The sequence below is a fragment of the Rhinatrema bivittatum genome, chromosome 1 (genome assembly GCF_901001135.1).
Source record: "Rhinatrema bivittatum chromosome 1, aRhiBiv1.1, whole genome shotgun sequence".
NCBI lineage: Eukaryota > Metazoa > Chordata > Amphibia > Gymnophiona > Rhinatrematidae > Rhinatrema > Rhinatrema bivittatum.
The window spans coordinates 526725916-526744519 of record NC_042615.1 but is presented as its reverse complement, the minus strand read 5'-3'; the positions used below and the strand labels follow the sequence as shown (position 1 = coordinate 526744519).

Below are 18604 nucleotides of genomic sequence, written 5' to 3'. Positions count from 1 at the left end.
TGGTATAGCAAGATGATGGACAAGAGAATTCTCTTGTTGGAAAAAGAGGTGCGACAGGATAGGTTAATGTTTGCAACTTCTCCCATGCTTAACACCAGATCAGTTAACTTTGCTTCTCAGGTGGCCTTAAATTCTTTATTGCACCAAAGGGCCCACAAGTCTATGTTTTATTACAAATATCAATTATTTTGGTTTGCGAATACAGCAGGAAAGCTTTTGGTTTGTGAATACAGCAGGAAAGCTTTTGGTCAAATGCCGGGAGGGGGCTTGTCACATTGCAGCAGTTAGAGATGGGCGGGGTAGGCTAGTGAATTCTCCTGAAGGGCTTAATAAAGTATTCTGGGATGTTTTTCAGTCTCTTTATGCTAATGATAAAAGTGATGAGGGGAATAGGGCTGATTTTTTTTTTTAAGAAGTTCATCTTACCTCAACTTACAGTGTCTCGGTTGAAAGCTTTGAATGTGCCAATTACCACCATGGAGATTCAGGTGCAGATAGACCAGGCTGTAGACCAGTGTAATCTATTGGTTCATCTTACAAAACCACATGACTCCTTAGCTGGGTTGCTTGATGAAATTTCTCAATATGGGACCTTTTCTGGTTTTAAGCTTAATATGGGAAAATCTGAAGCCTTAGCATCTTCTCAGTCTGTTAAATCTTTGTGGGGGGAGACTTTCCGTTAAGATGGGCACCTGGATCCCTTACATATTTAGGTACAATCCTTACAATGGATCTTGCTCAATTGTATGATCTAAATGTTCTTCCTCTACTGAAAAGACATCGCCTCCTATCGATGACTTTTTTTCTGTAAACACTGAAACAAAAAATTCATTTAGTGTTTCCACAATGGCCTTATCTTCCCTAACTGCCTCTTTAACCCCTTCAATCGTCTAACGGTCCAACCGATTCCCTCGCAGGCTTCCTGCTTCGGATATATTTTAAAAAAATGTTATTATAAGTTTTTGCCTCTACAGCCAACTTCTTTTCAAAATTTCTCTTAGCCTGTCTCATCAGTGTTTTACATTTAACTTGCCAATGCTTTTGCTTTTTCCTATTTTCTTCAGATGGATCCTTCTTCCAATTTTTGAAGGTAGATCTTTTGGCTAATATAGCCTCTTTCACCTCACCTTTTAACTATACTGACAAACATTTGGGCTTCCTTCCACTTTTCTTAATGCGTGGAATACATCTGGACTGTGCTTTTAAAATGGTATTTTTTAACAATGTCCATGCCTGTTGCACACTTTTAACATTTGCAGCTGCACTTTTCAGTTTTTTAAAACTATTTATCTCATTTTATCAAAGTGTCCCTTTTAAACGTTTTGTGCTGGAACCCTGGATTTATTTAATATCCCCCTTCCAGTCATTAATTCAAATTTGATCATGTTATGATCACTATTGCCAAGCAGCCCTACCACTGTTACTCTCCCCAAGAGGTTCCCCAGTTCCTTACAAAACTGAATCCCTCTTCCTTGCACCATTGTCTCATCCATGCATTGAGATTCCGGAGCTCTGCCTGCCTCTGGGGACCTGTGCGTGGAACAGGGAGCATTTCAGAGAATGCCACCCTGGAGATTCTGGATTTCAGCTTTCTACCTCAGAGCCTAAATTTGGCTTCCAGAAGCTACCTCCCATATTTTTCTATGTCATTGGTGCTTACATGTACCACGACAGCCGGCACCTCCCTAGCACTGCCTAAAATCCTATCTAGGTAAGCATGTTATCAGGCGATCTTCACGCCCACCAGCCATTCAGCTATCTACATTCCTAATAATCGAATCACCAACTATGACGGCCAACCTAACTCTTCCCTCCTGGGCAGTAGCCCTGGGAGACACATCCTCGGTGCAAGAGGACAAGGCATTGCTGGAGAGCAGGGCCTTGCTACAAGATCATTTCCTGCTTCATCTAGCATAGTGGGATTTAAAAGGGGTTTGGGGAAGTTCCTAGAAGAAAAGTCCATTACTACTGAAAGTGTGTCACCAAAGTGTCCCTTACTCTATACATCTGTCTTTTCAGATATATCCTAATAATGTATCCTAATAATGACTAGTAGAGAGAACCTATACTGACTGTTAATGTCTTTCTGGAAGAGCTCAGGATCTAAAGTAAAGCTGACTGGATTAGCTAGTATTTGCAGGTAGAAAGATGGGGCTGATGCAATAAGATGCACATTGAAAATGGGTGTTTGTGTTGAGCACCTTTTTTTTTTAATGCACACGCAGCTTCATCCCCTGGGCGCGCGATACAGTATTTAAATGAGGGGTGGGTAAAAAAGGATGTGCTGGGGAGAATTGTGGGTCCCTAGCACTCAAATGCATTGGGCTCCCACAATTGCAATGGGTGCCTCAATACAGGCGTCCATTTTTATCCCACTTCTGACTGATTTTGCTCAGTTTGCTGAAGATTAGGGATGTGAATCGTTTTAGGACGATTAAAATTATCGTCCGATAATTTTAATATCGTCTTAAACCGTTATGGAACACAATACAATAGAGATTCTAACGATTTATCGTTATAAATCGTTAGAATCGTGAGCCGGCACACTAAAACCCCCTAAAACCCACCCCCGACCCTTTAAATTAAATCCCCCACCCTCCCGAACCCCCCCCAAATGAGTTAAATAACCTGCGGGTCCAGCGGCGGTCCGGAACGGCAGCGGTCCGGAATGGGCTCCTGCTCCTCAATCTTGTTGTCTTCAGCCGGCGCCATTTTCCAAAATGGCGGCGAAAAATGGCGGCGGCCATAGACGAACACGATTGGACGGCAGGAGGTCCTTCCGGACCCCCGCTGGACTTTTGGCAAGTCTCGTGGGGGTCAGGAGGCCCCCCACAAGCTGGCCAAAAGTTCCTGGAGGTCCAGCGGGGGTCAGGGAGCGATTTCCCGGCGCCATTTTCCGTACGGAAAATGGCGCCGGCAGGAGATCGACTGCAGGAGGTCGTTCAGCGAGGGTTCCGGCGCCTCGCTGAACGACCTCCTGCAGTCGATCTCCTGCCGGCGCCATTTTCCGTACGGAAAATGGCGCCGGCCATACGCGTATGGCCGACGCCATTTTCCGTACGAAAACGATTCGCGGCGGGAAATCGCTCCCTGACCCCCGCTGGACCTCCAGGAACTTTTGGCCAGCTTGTGGGGGGCCTCCTGACCCCCACGAGACTTGCCAAAAGTCCAGCGGGGGTCCGGAAGGACCTCCTGCCGTCCAATCGTGTTCGTCTATGGCCGCCGCCATTTTTCGCCGCCATTTTGGAAAATGGCGCCGGCTGAAGACAACAAGATTGAGGAGCAGGAGCCCGTTCCGGACCGCTGCCGTTCCGGACCGCCGCTGGACCCGCAGGTTATTTAAGTCATTTGGGGGGGGTTCGGGAGGGTGGGGGATTTAATTTAAAGGGTCGGGGGTGGGTTTTAGGGGGTTTTAATGTGCCGGTTTTGCGATTTTTCGATTTTTCACGATTTTTCACGATTTTTCACGATATTTTACCCCCCCAAACGGCAACAATACGATTCCCTCCCCCTCCCAGCCGAAATCGATCGTTAAGACGATCGAGGACACGATTCACATCCCTACTGAAGATGCCTATAGCTAAGCACCCTTGCTATGGGCATCTAAATTATGCGTGCAGAAGATATTTTTTTTTTTAAATCAAGCCAATAAATTTATTTTTGAACATTGCAAGCAGTAAATTTAAGTGTCGCAGCGATACTAAGTAGGAAGAACCACAGAGGACCATATTTTTTATTTTCTCATGAGCCCTTGTGAATTGTCTTTACACCACCTCCAGGGCTGGATTTAAATTTATTGTGTTTATTGTGTTTGGGCGAGTGTTTTGGATGAGCTAATCTCCTTATTGCATCGGGTGCTAGTCTAGTGCGTCCAACTTGTGTAAACCTGTGCGCTAGGCTGGGTGCACTTTATTGCATTGGCCCCAATGTTGGTATCTTCATACACATTCCTGTTCTTTTTCATGAGTCCCAGTCCCATTTCCTCTTGCTCCTTTTACTCCAAGAATCTTTCCCTCCTTAGTACATAGTTATGACAGCAGGTATAGGACTGTAAGGGCCCATCCATTCTGTCCAATCTACTGCTTCTTACAATTTCATAAACCCAACCTGGTCTCTGGCTTTCCCCTCACTTCTTCACAAGCAGAGATCTTCTATGCTTATCCCATGATTTCTATTGCTTTTTCCCCTCTCCATCTCCTCCACTGGTAGGCTGTTGTTGGAGTCATCTTTTGTTACTTTGGTTGAGGATGTATGTGTATGTAGAGTTTAGGCCTTGTGGATTCAGAGTTCTCACCCAGACACAGACTAGTTTGAAGGCCACAGGCCAACCTCTGAATGAACTCACATTTACTCTTTTGCACTGTGAAATGCTTATGAACAGGCAAGAGTCTGTTTATTTTAGTTATTCCAATAGATCTATGATGAGAAAGCAAGAAATTAACTTATACTAAAGCCTGAGAGAGAGTGAAGGCCAAATAGCTTTGCCTGAAATAGATAAGAACTCAGAGGGAGGGAACATCCATGGTAAATCCACGGCTCTCGTGCTAAACTTTCAAAAGGGAAACTTTGATAAAATGATCTGGAAAGGAATACGACGAGTGAGGTTATCAAATTTGCAGATGATACAAAATTATTCAGAGTAGTTAAATCACAAGCAGACTGTGATACATTGCAGGAGGACCTTGCAAGACTTGAAGATTGGGCATCCAAATGGCAGATGAAATTTAATGTGGACAAGTGCAAGGTGTTGCATATAGGGAAAAATAACCATTGCTGTAGTTACACGATGTTAGGTTCCATATTAGGAGCTACCACCCAGTAAAAAGATCTAGGCATCATAGTGGATAATACTTTAAAATCGTCAGCTCAGTGTGCTGCAGCAGTCCAAAACGCAAATAGAATGTTAGGAATTATTAGGAAGGGAATGGTTAATAGAACGGAAAATGTCATAATGCCTCTATATCGCTCCATGGTGAGACCACACCTTGAATACTGTGTACAATTCTGGTCGCCGCATCACAAAAAAGATATAGTTGCGATGGAGAAGGTACAGAGAAGGGCAACCAAAATGATAAAGGGGATGGAACAGCTTCCCTATGAGGAAAGGCTGAAGAGATTAGGGCTGTTCAGCTTGGAGAAGAGACGGCTGAGGGGGGATATGATAGAGGTCTTTAAGATCATGAGAGGTCTTGAACGAGTAGATGTGACTCGGTTATTTTCACTTTCGAATAATAGAAGGACTAGGGGGCATTCCATGAAGTTAGCAAGTAGCACATTTAAGACTAATCGGAGAAAATTCTTTTTCACTCAGCACACAATAAAGCTCTGGAATTTGTTGCCAGAGGATGTGGTTAGTGCACTTAGTGTAGCTGGGTTCAAAAAAGGTTTGGATAAGTTCTTGGAGGAGAAGTCCATTAATGGCTATTAATCAATTTTACTTAGGGAATAGCCACTGCTATTAATTGCATCAGTAGCATGGGATCTTCTTAGTGTTTGGGTAATTGCCAGGTTATTGTGGCCTGGTTTTGGCCTCTGTTGGAAACAGGATGCTGGGCTTGATGGACCCTTGGTCTGACCCAGCATGGCAATTTCTTATGTTCTTATGAGAAAAATTGTAAGAAAAAAACTGAAAGGAGCAGCTACAAAGGTAAAAAGTGTGTAAGAGGCGTGGTCATTGTTAAAAAATACCATCCTAGAAGCACAGTCCAGATGTATTCCACACATTAAAAAAAGTGGAAAGAAGGCAAAACGATTACCGGCATGGTTAAAAGGGGAGGTGAAAGAAGCTATGTTAGCCAAAAGATCTTCATTCAAAAATTGGAAGAAGGATCCAACAGAAGAAAATAGGATAATGCATAAGCATTGGCAAGTTAAATGTAAGACATTGATAAGACAGGCTAAGAGAGAATTTGAAAAGAAGTTGGCCATAGAGGCAAAAACTCATAATAAAAACTTTTTAAAATATATCCGAAGCAGAAAGCCTGTGAGGGAGACAGTTGGACCGTTAGATGATCGAGGAGTTAAAGGGGCACTTAGAAAAGATAAGGCCATCGCGGAAAGATTAAATGATTTCTTTTCTTTGGTGTTTACTAAAGAGGATGTGGGAGAGATACCAATTCCGGAGAAGGTTTTCATGGGTAATGATTCAGATGGACAGAACCAAATCACGGTGAACCTAGAAGATGTGGTAGGCCTGATTGATAAACTTATGAGTAGTAAATCACCTGGACCGGATGGTATACAGCCCAGGGTTCTAAAGGAACTAAAAAATTACATTTCAGACCTATTAGTACAAATTTGTAAACTATCATTAAAACCATCCATTGTACCTGAAGACTGGAGGATAGCTAATACAATCCCAATATTTAAAAAGGGCTCCAGGGATGATCCGGGAAACTACAGACCAGTTAGCCTGAATTCAGTGCCAGGAAAAATAGTTGAAAGTGTTCTAAGCAACAAATCACAGAACATATAGAAAGACATGGTTTAATGGAACAAAGTCAGCATGGCTCTACCCAAGGCAAGTCTTGCCTCACAAATCTGCTTCACTTTTTTGAAGGAGTTAATAAACATGTGGATAAAGGTGAACCGGTAGATGTAATGTACTTGGATTTTCAGAAGGTATTTGATAAAGTTCCTCATGAGAGGCTTCTAGGAAAAGTAAAAAGTCATGGTATAGGTGGTGATGTCCTTTCGTGGATTACAAACTGGCTAAAGGACAGGAAACAGAGAGTAGGATTAAATGGACAATTTTCTCAGTGGAAGGGAGTGGGCAGTGGAGTGCCTCAGGGATCTGTATTGGACCCTTACTTTTCACTATATTTATAAATGATCTGAAAAGAAAGACGACGAGTGAGGTAATCAAATTTGCAGATGATACAAAATTGTTCAGAGGAGTTAAATCACAAGCAGATTGTGATAAATTGCAGGAAGACCTTGTGAGACTGGAAAATTGGGCATCGAAATAGCAGATGAAATTTAATGTGGATAAGTGCAAGGTGATGCATATAGGGAAAAATAACCCATGCCATAGTTACACAATGATAGGTTCCATATTAGGTGCTACCACCCAAGAAAGAGATCTAGGCGTCATAGTGGATAACACATTGAAATCGTTGGTTCAGAGTGCTGCGGCAGTCAAAAAAGCAAACAGAATGTTGGGAATTATTAGGAAGGGAATGGTGAATAAAACAGAAAATGTCATAATGCCTTTGTATTGCTCCATGGTGAGACCCCACCTTGAATACTGTTTACAATTCTGGTCGCCGCATCTCAAAAAAGATATAATTGTGATGGAGAAGGTACAGAGAAGGGCGACCAAAATGATAAGGGGAATGGAACAGCTCCCCTATGAGGAAAGACTAAAGAGGTTAGGACTTTTCAGCTTGGAGAAGAGACGGCTGAGGGGGGATATGATAGAGGTGTTTAAAATCATGAGAGGTCTAGAACGGGTAGATGTGAATCGGTTATTTAGTCTTTCAGATAATAGAAAGACTAGGGAGCACTCCATGAAGTTAGCATGTGGCACATTTAACACTAATCGGAGCAAGTTCTTCTTCACTCAACACACAATTAAACTCTGGAATTTGTTGCCAGAGGATGTGGTTAGTTCAGTTAGTATAGCTGTGTTTAAAAAGGATTGGATAAGTTCTTGGAGGAGAAGTCCATTACCTGCTATTAATTAAGTTGACTTAGAAAATAGCCACTGCTATTACTAGCAACGGTAACATGGAATAGATTTAGTTTTTGGGTACTTGCCAGGTTCTTATGGCCTGGATTGGCCACTGTTGGAAATAGGATGCTAGGCTTGATGGACCCTTGGTCTGACCCAGTATGGCATGTTCTTATGTTCTTAACATCACTGCTTTTCCCAAGCATTTAGTGTAGAAAGAGAAATAACAGCTAGAGAGAGGGGAGAGCGCGCTTCCAGACGTGTTAGCACAGGCTGATCCTTTAGAAACACGTAAACTTTTTATATATATGTAGCAATTGTTATTATCTACCATTATTTCTTCTGTATGATCTGATTTTATTTGTTCTATCCTCCTATTAGACAAATAAACGTACTTTCCTAAGTACCTGTAACCATGATGTACTGAATCAAAGTTTTTGTGTGTGGCTATTGTATAGGGAATAAGCTCCTGGGTTCAAGCCCCCAGATATATTCCCAGTAATTGTGTATGTTTCTATTGGGTAAGCCCTCGAGGTAGTCCTGTGTGCATGTAGGCAATAAGCCCCTCAGGTAGCCCCCAGTATAGACCTCAGTGAGATTAGCCTCCCAGGACAGAGCCCCTGGGCAGATTGCCAGTGTGCACGGTCTGAACCCAGAACTGTCGTACAACTGCATAATGTTAAAGTCTCACCGGAATAGCTGGCAGAATACTGTTCTGGTAAATGCCCTGCGCGCGTAAATCCGGCTGGATTTACGCGCGCAGGGCATTTAAAATCCGCCCCTAAGTAAACTTGATTAATAGCTGTTAATGGACTTCTCCTCCAATAACTTATCCAAACCTTTTTTGAACCCAGCTACACCAATTGCACTAAGCACATCCTCTGGCAACAAATTCCAGAGCTTTATTGTGCATTGAGTGAAAAAGAATTTTCTCCAATTAGTCTTAAATGTGCTACTTGCTAACTTCATGGAATGCCCCCTAGTCCTTCTATTATTTGAAAGTGTAAATAATCGATTCACAGCTACTCGTTCAAGACCTCTCATGACTTTAAACACCTCTATCATATCCCCCCTCAGCCGTCTCTTCTCCTGTTATGCACACAACTGTTGTGCCACCATGAGCCACTGCAGGAGCGATCACAGTCAGCAATTGAGGGATTTTTTTTTTTCAGCAGAGAATATGCTAATGTTATCTCAGTTCTGTAATGGAAAAGTTAATAAGATGACTTAGTGCCAGAAATGCAAACCGTCACACTCTCTGGAGAACACTCAGAGACTTGTTGCCAGTAATCCATGGGTATTATGAGAGATATTAGAGAGAAAGTCGCTTGCTGAAGGACTGAGCGTTGTGCCTCGCCATGCTTCAATAGACTGAGAATCATTGGCGTTGAGGAGGAATGGTATCTAAGAACATAAGAAATTGTCATGCTGGGTCAGACCAAGGGTCCATCAAGCCCAGCATCCTGTTTCCAACAGAGGCCAAACCAGGCCACAAGAACCTGACAATTATCCAAACACTAAGACGATCCCATGCTACTGATGCAATTAATAGAAGTGGCTATTCCCTAAAGGGTAGATTTTAAAAAATTGCGCGATCGCGTACTTTTGTTTGCGCACCAGGTGCAAACAAAAGTATGCTAGATTTTATAAGATACGCGCGTAGCCGCATGTATCTTATAAAATCCGGGGTCAGCGCGCGCAAGGGGCCCCATTTGTGCAACCTGCGCACGCCGAGCCCAGCGCATGCTGCCTGTTCCCTCCAAGGCCGCTCCGATTTCGGAACGGCCTCGGAGGGAACTTTCCTTCGCCCTCCCCCCACCTTCCCCTCCCTTCCCCTATCACGTCGATGACGCGGCCGTCACGTGGTCCACCCGGTTCCGCTCCCGGACCCCTCGTTGGACACAAACGGAACTTTTGGCCAGCTTGGGGGGGCCTCCTGACCTCCCCAAGCTGGCCAAAAGTTAAGTTAAAAAAAATAAATAAGTAGCGTTTTACATATAAGTTCAAAACGAATGCACACCCCTACTGAATACTGGGCTCATGACAATGGCTTTCAGCGATTAGAGTCCATATAAAGTTAGTATGGAATTTTGTCTCTCCTCTGGAAATTTGGATGTTCCATATTGAACTAGTACATAGCTCACGATAATGGCAGTTAGTAATTTAGGAGTCAATGATTATATTACTGTTTTATCATTTTTATTTTATTATTTTTCTGCGTTCATCTGATTGGTTTAATTTTTGTTGTAAATCGCTTTGGAAGTAATCAATAAATAATTTCAAATAAGTAAATAAATAAATAAATAGCAAAATATGCTTTTTGTAGTGTAATACTTCAAATGTCATGTTGCTGTATTGATCTGTTTTTCTTATTTCAAGTTGTGTACTTGAATGATTTATTTGAAAAGTCATACATAAAAAGTTTTTTAAAAATAGGGAGATGGAGAATATCAAGAAGAAATGGAAGGATCTTTGCCATAAAACCAAGCAGACTTGCTGCAAATCTCCGTGAACCTCCTGCAGCTTGGATGCCATGCAACGCATGGGAATAGCTTGTCCTGAGGACCATGGGTAAGGTGACCGTGTGAGGGTTCATATACGCTAGCGGAATGATTAGCTACAAAAAAAAAAAAGGGGGCGGGTGATAGTGTGTGGCCGGCCCATCGCGTTATGAAAAATAACCCTGTTTCATTCCTAAGTTTTGGGCTGAAAATTTTCCTAATTTAGATGCCAAAATAGAGATCATAAAATTTAGGACTGCAATTTATTTGTCTACACTTAGATACCTACTTTAGGTGCCTCCCACTGAAAATCAGTTTACTTCCTAGAAACAAAAAGGGTAGATTTTCAAAGCAGCGCGTGCTCGTCCAGGTGTGCGCGCTTCCCAGCATGCACACATGGATGAGGCAATTTTATAACATGCGCATGCCGGCTCGCGCATGTTATGAAATACGTGGGCCGCGTGCACTTGTGCGCCAGATTTCATAATCCGCACGTATATGTGCGGGCGGTGTGCGCAAGGGGGGAAGGATTTCTGTAAACTTCGCACAGCGACGCATTTCGGCCTTCCCCAGTTCCTTCCCAGTCTGCTACAATTAGGGAGCGGACTGGAAAAGAACTTCCTTACCCCCACCTAACCTCCCTTCCCCTTTCCCTCTCCTCCTCACCCCTTCAACCCTACCTATCTAACCATTTTTTTTTTTTTTTTATACTTACTTCAGGGCCTGACCTGAAGTACGCAGCAGCAACTGGCCAGCACACGAGGCTCCGGGACAGTGATCAATGGTACTGTCCTGGCCCGCCCCTCCCCTCCCCCTCTTGGGCCACCCCTTCAAAGAGGCCCGGCACTTATGAGTGTACCAGGGTTTATGCACGTGGCTGGGCCCCTTTGAAAACGTGCCCGGAGTGCGCAAGGTCTGGCCACGCACGTAAACCCTGGGATTTACATGCATGGCCCTTTGAAAATCTACTTTAAGGGTATTTGGACAACCACAAAAAATAAATAATTAAATAAGAGTGAAAGTCATATTTATGATTTCATAAAAGCCCAATTTTTATCAACCATTTAATTATAATTTACTAAATGTGTATCTAAAGTACAATTGTATAAACAGTATACATATATATGACATCAATGGCTTCCTCTACTGTAATTGTAAAAGGTAATGTCCAATCCAATTAACTCTAAGCACCTAAAAAAAAAGGACACAATACAAATATTGGAATGTCCAACAGCATGTAAAAATCTGCTAGTGGGCTTATAATTACAGAACCCTACTGGGTCTATACAAAGAAGACTAATCCAACAATGTAGGTAGAGCTCCCCCTTGTGGGTGGCTGCAGTGATTGTTGCCTAGCTCTATAAAAGGTGAAGACCCCTAGTGACAGTGTGGATTCTTAGTTTGGTTTTGAAAGAAGCAAGTGTGTTCCTGTTTCTTTTCATTCTGATTTTGTTTCACGAACTTATTTTCCATTTTTGCATTGAGTTGAAGGACGCTTTCAACCCACCCTTCCTTCTACTATGGATTTTGGCTGATCGGTCTTGTGCATTGAACTGTGCTGAACCTCTTCCTCTGAGAGATTTTAAGTACCCAGCCAAGGTTTTTGAAGGAGACTTGGACTGCTATCCAATGCCCAGGAGAAGACGAGGAATAGTAAAGGAGAAGAGTGGCATTCTTCAGGTGAAGATCCATTTAAGATATTCAAAGGATATTTGGGAAAGAAGGTGGAATGGTATCCTTCAGATGCAAACATGGAGTGAAAGGAACCAGAGGACTGTGAGACTTGACTACCAAGTCACCTGATCAGAGGTATTGTAAATTGTGAATTGAATTTGATCCATCATCACACCAGTGTAGAGATCCTCCAGGAAGAAAGCTTTAAAACTGCCCCTAAGCTGAGAGGAAATCTGGTTGGGAATGTATACTGAGTAAGAGCCTACAGAGTCACAAATGTATACTCAGTAAGTTGTGTTATGGAATATATGGACTTGTACACAGAACTATGGGGGTCATTTTCCAAAGGTATCGCATGCAGAAAGGGACTTTTTGCATGCGATATCTAAATCGTGGCGGAGTCCGCACCGGAAGGGGAGGAGTCGGGGTGGACTCAGGGCGGACTCCACGACGACTTCGCTGATGGCGAAAGGTAAGACTCCTTATCGCCGCCAGTTTCGCTCCCAATAGCACCACCTTTCACGGTGGTGCTATTGGGTGCAAACGCTGGCAGCAATAGCACCGCAGAGGTGCGATAACTGCCGGCTTTCACAGGCCCACCCCCCGCTTCGCCACCCTATCCCTCATTACTGCCGGATTTTCTAAGTTCTACGAACTTAGAAAATCCAGGCCTATATGTCATTTTAAAATAACCTATCAGTAAAGTTATGTTGGAAACTTATCATTGAGTTCAGTGTGTTTCTTATTCTGTGCTATAAAGACTGTGGACAATCAATGACAAGGGCCTAGTAGAGTGTTCATCCCCTACGAGGAATCCTGAAGAATCTGGAGCTAATGCAGCGCGTCTCTATCCGGTCCTTGGGGCACACCTAGCCAGTCAGGTTTTCAGAATATTCACAATGAATATGCAAAAGATATATTTGCATACAATGGAAGCAGTGCATGCAAATATATCTCATGCATACTCATTGTGGATATCCTGAAAATTTGACTGATTAGGTGTGCCCCAAGGGCTGGGTTGAGAAACACTGGACTAATGGACTATAAGGGAAGTGGAGATAGAGCCCCAACATTTACTTTGTGCCTTTGGATTCCTAGAGAGGAATTCTTCAGCACAAAGGTTGCATAATCTTAGGCTTGTAATCTCCAATAACTTCTGGAGACTGGTGGACAAAACCTAGAGGGCCAAGAAGACAGCCCTTTTATTATACAGAGGTACTTTTGTGGAGAGATAAAACTACCAGTCCTGGGGAATTCTGTGCTACTGCAGAATTTGTGCAGAAGTCCTTTATGCAGAGAATTGCCAAATTCTGCGCAGAAAATGGCAGGAGACTCCGGCATGCAGCGAGCGGAGCACATCACACTCGTGGCGAAGATGAAGACTCACAGCATGTCTGGGTGTGTGTGTATGAGAGAGAGCGGTGTGTGTGTGTGAATGAGAGAGCAGGGATGTGTATGTGAGTGAGAAAGCATAGGGAGTGAGAGAGAGCAGGGGGGATGTGAGAGACAGCATGGGGGTGAGAGAGATTATAGGGGTGAGAGAGCATGGGGTGAGAGAGAGAGCAGGATATGTGTGTGAGAGAGTGCAGGGGGTATGTGAGAAAGAGCAGGGGGGTGAAAGAGAGCATGGGGTGATGAGAGAGAACAGAGTGGTGAGAAAGAGGGGGGGGGGGGGGGAGAGAGAGCAGGGGGATGCTTGAGTATGGGTGCCAGAGGGAGGGATCCTATGTGAGGAGATTGTGAAGGAGTGTGTATGTGTGTGAGAGATTGGGAGCTGGTATGTATTAAAAAGGGATTGTGTGTATGTGAGGGTATTTGCTTGTTTGTTTGTGAGAGATTGAGCTTGTGTGAAAGGCTACCTATGTCTCTACATAGGTAGCCTATATGAGGGTGTATGCTTGAGAGAGGGACCCTGTATGAGGGGATGTGTGTGTGCGAGAGAGAGAGAGAGAGACCCTATATGAGGAGAAATGTATGAGAGTAAGAGACCCTTTATGTGCACTAGAGAGAGGGAGCCTATGTGTGAGAGAAAGAGAGAGGGACAGAAGGAGCCTGTGTTAGGAGCAGTACTGAGAGCAGAATCAAACTGAGAGTGGAGATAGAGTAGAACGGGTTGAGCCTAGAGGTAGAGGGGAGAAATATTGGCAGGTAGAGGATTGGGGCCTGAGAGGGCAAAGTGGCCAGCAAAGTAGGGAGAGAGAGTAGACGGGATACTCTCACAGTGAATTTCTAGGGAAATTCTGCTCAAAATATTTAAAATTCTGCATCTTTAAGTAATAACATTTTGCTGTATTAATTTAAAATGTAATTACTTAAAGACTGACATATATATTGTGTTATTTTAACCAATATAAAGTATGCAGAATTTTGCAGAATTATACGTTTTTGTGCGCAGAATTTTAAAATTCTTTTGCGCAGAATTCCCCCAGGAGTAAACTACTTCCATATAGCAAACTGGTGCTGGCCTCAGAAACCACTGTACTATTCTGAACAGAGCATTGGTGGGGGAGGCGCAGCTGCATCATGAAGGCACTTACAGTTGCGGATAAAATGTGGTGGGGATGGTGGTGGTGGTGGGAATGGGGAAAAGGCCTGGCAGGTCTTTGTATTTTGTAGAATCAAAATTTTTCGGCAGAGGAGTGGAGCCCTGGAGCTGGCAACTACTTCTTTTTATTATTATTATTATTATTATTATTATTATTATTATTATTACTTTTTAACACAAATCCTTAAAAACAAAATGAAACAAAACCCCCCACCAATGAAATTAAATGAAAATTAAACAACGACCCCCTTGCACACCCCTAATAGATATTAAAGTTGAACTATGAAGAGTTCAGGATTCTGTAGAGTCGATTTGCCCAATCCTACTCTAATTTATCTGGACCCTCCACCCCATCTTTGGTTTGGATGGAGTTAAATTGTAATCCAAATATACTCACCCCTATCTCTGCAATTGCCACTGTTAAGAACAAAAAAAAAAAAAGGAACACTTACTGCTTATGTACATGTTCTTCTATTTCTGGGTAAGTGAGCTGTCTGCTTAACTGCAGGGAAAACACATCTACTCATTAATTTCGGCTCTCTAATTGAATCACTTGAAGGTTTCCAATTTCATTGTGTCTGGTCAAATATTTGAACATATCCATTGCAATGGGTTTGTTTCCTCAGTTGTTTAAAAATACATTTGTTCTCATAAAAATAGCATCTCATTAGTAAGTGGTTTTCAATATTTTCAGAAGCTAAAGGTCCCTCCTTGGTATCTGTACACATGCATCCAGCCATAAGGTACTGTGATTGATGACCAAAAGTCAGATGCAGCAAAATGTTAAAGGGGCTCCTGTGATCCACTTGCTGAATTAATTTATGTATACAAAGAGGATCTCATTCAGTAAGAGCCCATCACTAAGAAGTTAGTAGCACATCACTGACTGGAGATGCTTAGGACTGCAATTTTTGCGATTCTGCACTAGGGATGTGCCTTTGCTTGAAAATAAAATGAAAATATCAGTGATGTTTGTCATGTCATTTGTCTCATTTTGCATTCAAAAAGACAAACCACATAACAACTATAAGGAACCCTTGGTTTCCCTACCAAAGGAATGTGCTAACTATCTGGGGAGGTTCAGAGAGATTTAGTAAATAGAGGGGCTGGATTTTGCTCCCACATGTGGGAGATCGAGGTGGTGTAGCCTTAGCTTTTTTAACTACCAGACTCTATCTTAGGGTGTGGGATTTTTAGTTGCATTTCCTGAAGGCAGGAGCTCCCTTTCTTCTGTCTTTTAATTTTGCTAACTTTTTGGAGGGTTTTGCTGTTTTTGCCCATTGGGGCCAGCCTTCTTGACTGACTTGATTCTACACGTTTACTCTTTTTGATCCACTTTTGGAGACTTCCATTGTGAGACCCTTGTGTGAACTGTTCACAGAGGATTGGGGCATCCCTGTGTATGGTTAAATCAAGGGTAGGGAAGATTCTGCAGTATTCTATCACTCCTCCGGGGATAGATCTGTCAGTGACCCGATGAAGAGGAAGTTAAGTATTAATTTGGCTTTCTTTTCGACTATCTCCTCTTTTGGAGGACAAGGAAGTTTTTCCACCCTTCCTGTCTCTAGGATTTGGTAACCCTTTTTGGTCTAAGGCTATTTTTGTTCTTTGGAGTGCTCTTGGTGCCAGGGAATCAGTTACCAATCCACTAGGAAAGAAGTGTCTTTCACTCTGGAAGAACCTGAAGTTTGGAGGAGTCATCTATGACAGTGGTCCCCAACCCTGTCCTGGGGGCCCACCAGCCAGTTGGGTTTTCAAGATATCCACAATGAATATGCATGAGAGAAAATTTGCATGCACTGCCTCCATAACATGCAAATTTTCTCTCATGCATATTCATTGTGGATATCCTGAAAACCCGACTGGCTGGTGGGCCCCCAGGACAGGGTTGGGGACCACTGATCAATGAGGAATGGATCCCTATCCATGTCAAGAAGGGAAAGATATGAAGGTATTGTTTAAGAACCTTGTGTGCGGCTGACTAAAGCGTGCTGCATTGGAGAAGGAGGTACCCATTTGGTACTTTCAGAAGGAGTTAAGAAGACTTCAGGAAAGGTATGAGAACTGGGACTTATGTTCTCATAAGTATTCTAACCTTTCTACAATGGGGAGGAGACTGTGATACATTTGAGAGTGGAAGGGGGATTGAACTATTTTCAGTCTGAGTTAACTGGCAAGGGAAGGAGATCAAGTGCTAAGGAAATGGCTTCCAAAGACAGAGACGTTACTAGAAAAGCGAGATCACAAATTTACTAATCTGCCTTATTGTTCAATGACTTTATTTAAAATCTGATCTGAGTGCTGTAAATATTCTTCAGTCAAGTTAAATCAACTAACAGTAAAGAAGTTGGAAACCACATTGCCTCTCAGTGTGATCTGTGATGTCAAAGACTTTGGAGATTGTCAGTGCTGTATACAGAGGAAAGTTGGTAAGGTGTTTAATGCAAAAAGGCCTTAAAGCTATGCTTCCCCCCACAGGGAGCCCTAGGACTCAAATGTGTGAAGCTATATGTGGTTCCATATCTCTTTCTATGTGCCCCTGGGTACAGTCTGCCCAGGAGTTACACAACATTTTATTATGTTGTTTTTGATTCCCTCTTTTAAACAAAACTTCCTTCAGCTCCAGGATCTCCTTCCCTTCCAATTCTAGTACTTGGAAACTTTCCAGATTTAACCTGGAGATTCAGGGGATTTGCATTAGATGTGGTCTCCAGGCCTTTATGTTTACAGATGCAGCCATTCCCCTTCCTCAGTAAGCCTGCAGGGAACAGGATGTGAGGGGTGATTCTGAAGCAGACACTGCAGGTAGCTTATGGGGAGAAACTAAAGAGGGGCTGAAGTACACACAGTTCTAGGGGGCACTCCATGAAGTTAGCATGTGGCACATTTAAAACTAATCAGAGAAAATTCTTTTTCACTCAATGTACAATTAAGCACTGGAATTTGTTGCCAGAGGATGTGGTTAGTGTAGTTAGTGTAGCTGGGTTTAAAAAGGTTTGGATAGGTTCTTGGAGGAGAAGTAGATTAACTGCTATTAATCAAATTGACTTAGGGAATGGTCACTGCTATTACTAGCATTAGTATAATGGAATCTAAATACCTTTTGAGTACTTGCCAGGTACTTGTAGCCTGGATTAGCCTCTGTTGAAAACAGGATGTTGGGCTTGATGGACCCTTGGTCTGATCCAGTATGGCATGTTCTTATGATTCAAGGACTTGGGACTCAGCTGAGGGTTTAACGAGAGTGCTTAGGGAGCTGTGACTTGTAGGGAGGGGTGGGAGCAAAGAGAGTGGCTGGGGTCAGGGACAGAAGAAGGGGAAGAGTGCTGGGATCATCCTTGGAGGGAGAAAAATGATAGGGGGGGGGGGGGGGGGGGAGAGAGAAAGTGTGGATTAGTGGGAGGTGGTGGTGGAAGAGTGAAAACTGATGTACATTATTTGCCCCCTCCCCTCACCACACTAATCAATAGTAATCTCAGGGTGACCACTACTCAAAAGTTCTCAGATATGCAAATCCCTCCCCCCCCCCCCCCCCCAATCTGTATACAACAAAATAGCCCCAGATCTCTGGCCAGTTTTCTATCCCTGATCCCCCTCCAACCCCCAAAATTCCCTAAAACTCTGCGCAATGAACTGGCAGCAGCACTCCCATTAACCTGCTGCTCACCAGGTATCCAGCACTGCTCTGACAATACTACACTAGCTATGCAGGATAAATTAAAGATAGTCTGGGTAACTAGTACAAGCATTAGTTTGTCAGAGCACTGCTACACTAGCAGCACTGGCTATCTTTATCTAGCTGTACCTAGTGTTAAGTCAGGGTTTCAGGGCTAAGACCTGGGCAGCCCTTTATGGATTGGGATCTTCGGGGCTCACTGCCACAAAAATCAGGTCAGATTGCTGAACAAGGTTAGTTTATTCATTGTAGGGAACAGACCAGGGCAGGCACGGGTCAGAAAACACATAGTCCAGGAAGTCAAAGCCAATGAACTCCTAGCAGGCAAGAAGTGGTCTAGGGAACCTGGAAGGTGAACAAAGTTCCACAACTACTCACAGGAGACAGGACCGGAAACGCAGAAGTAATGCAGGCAAATGGAACCAGGAACGTGGACGTAGCACAGGAAACAGGAAAAAAGAGGACTGGAACAAACTCAAAAACAGTTACCCAACAGGGAGCACATCCAGAGGCGGTGATGCAGTTCCCTTGCTCAT

At 43.3% G+C, this 18604-nt stretch overlaps 1 long non-coding RNA gene across 1 annotated transcript in view; it reads left to right on the top strand.

The window, feature by feature from the left end:
* Positions 1 to 12394, top strand: part of LOC115081435 — a 68519-nt gene extending 56125 nt beyond the window's left edge. The window contains exons 2-3 of the long non-coding RNA XR_003853801.1: positions 10109 to 10243; positions 11659 to 12394. This is a non-coding gene — a long non-coding RNA (uncharacterized LOC115081435). The remainder of the gene's footprint in view (positions 1 to 10108; positions 10244 to 11658) is intronic.
* The last annotated feature ends 6210 nt before the right edge of the window (positions 12395 to 18604 follow it).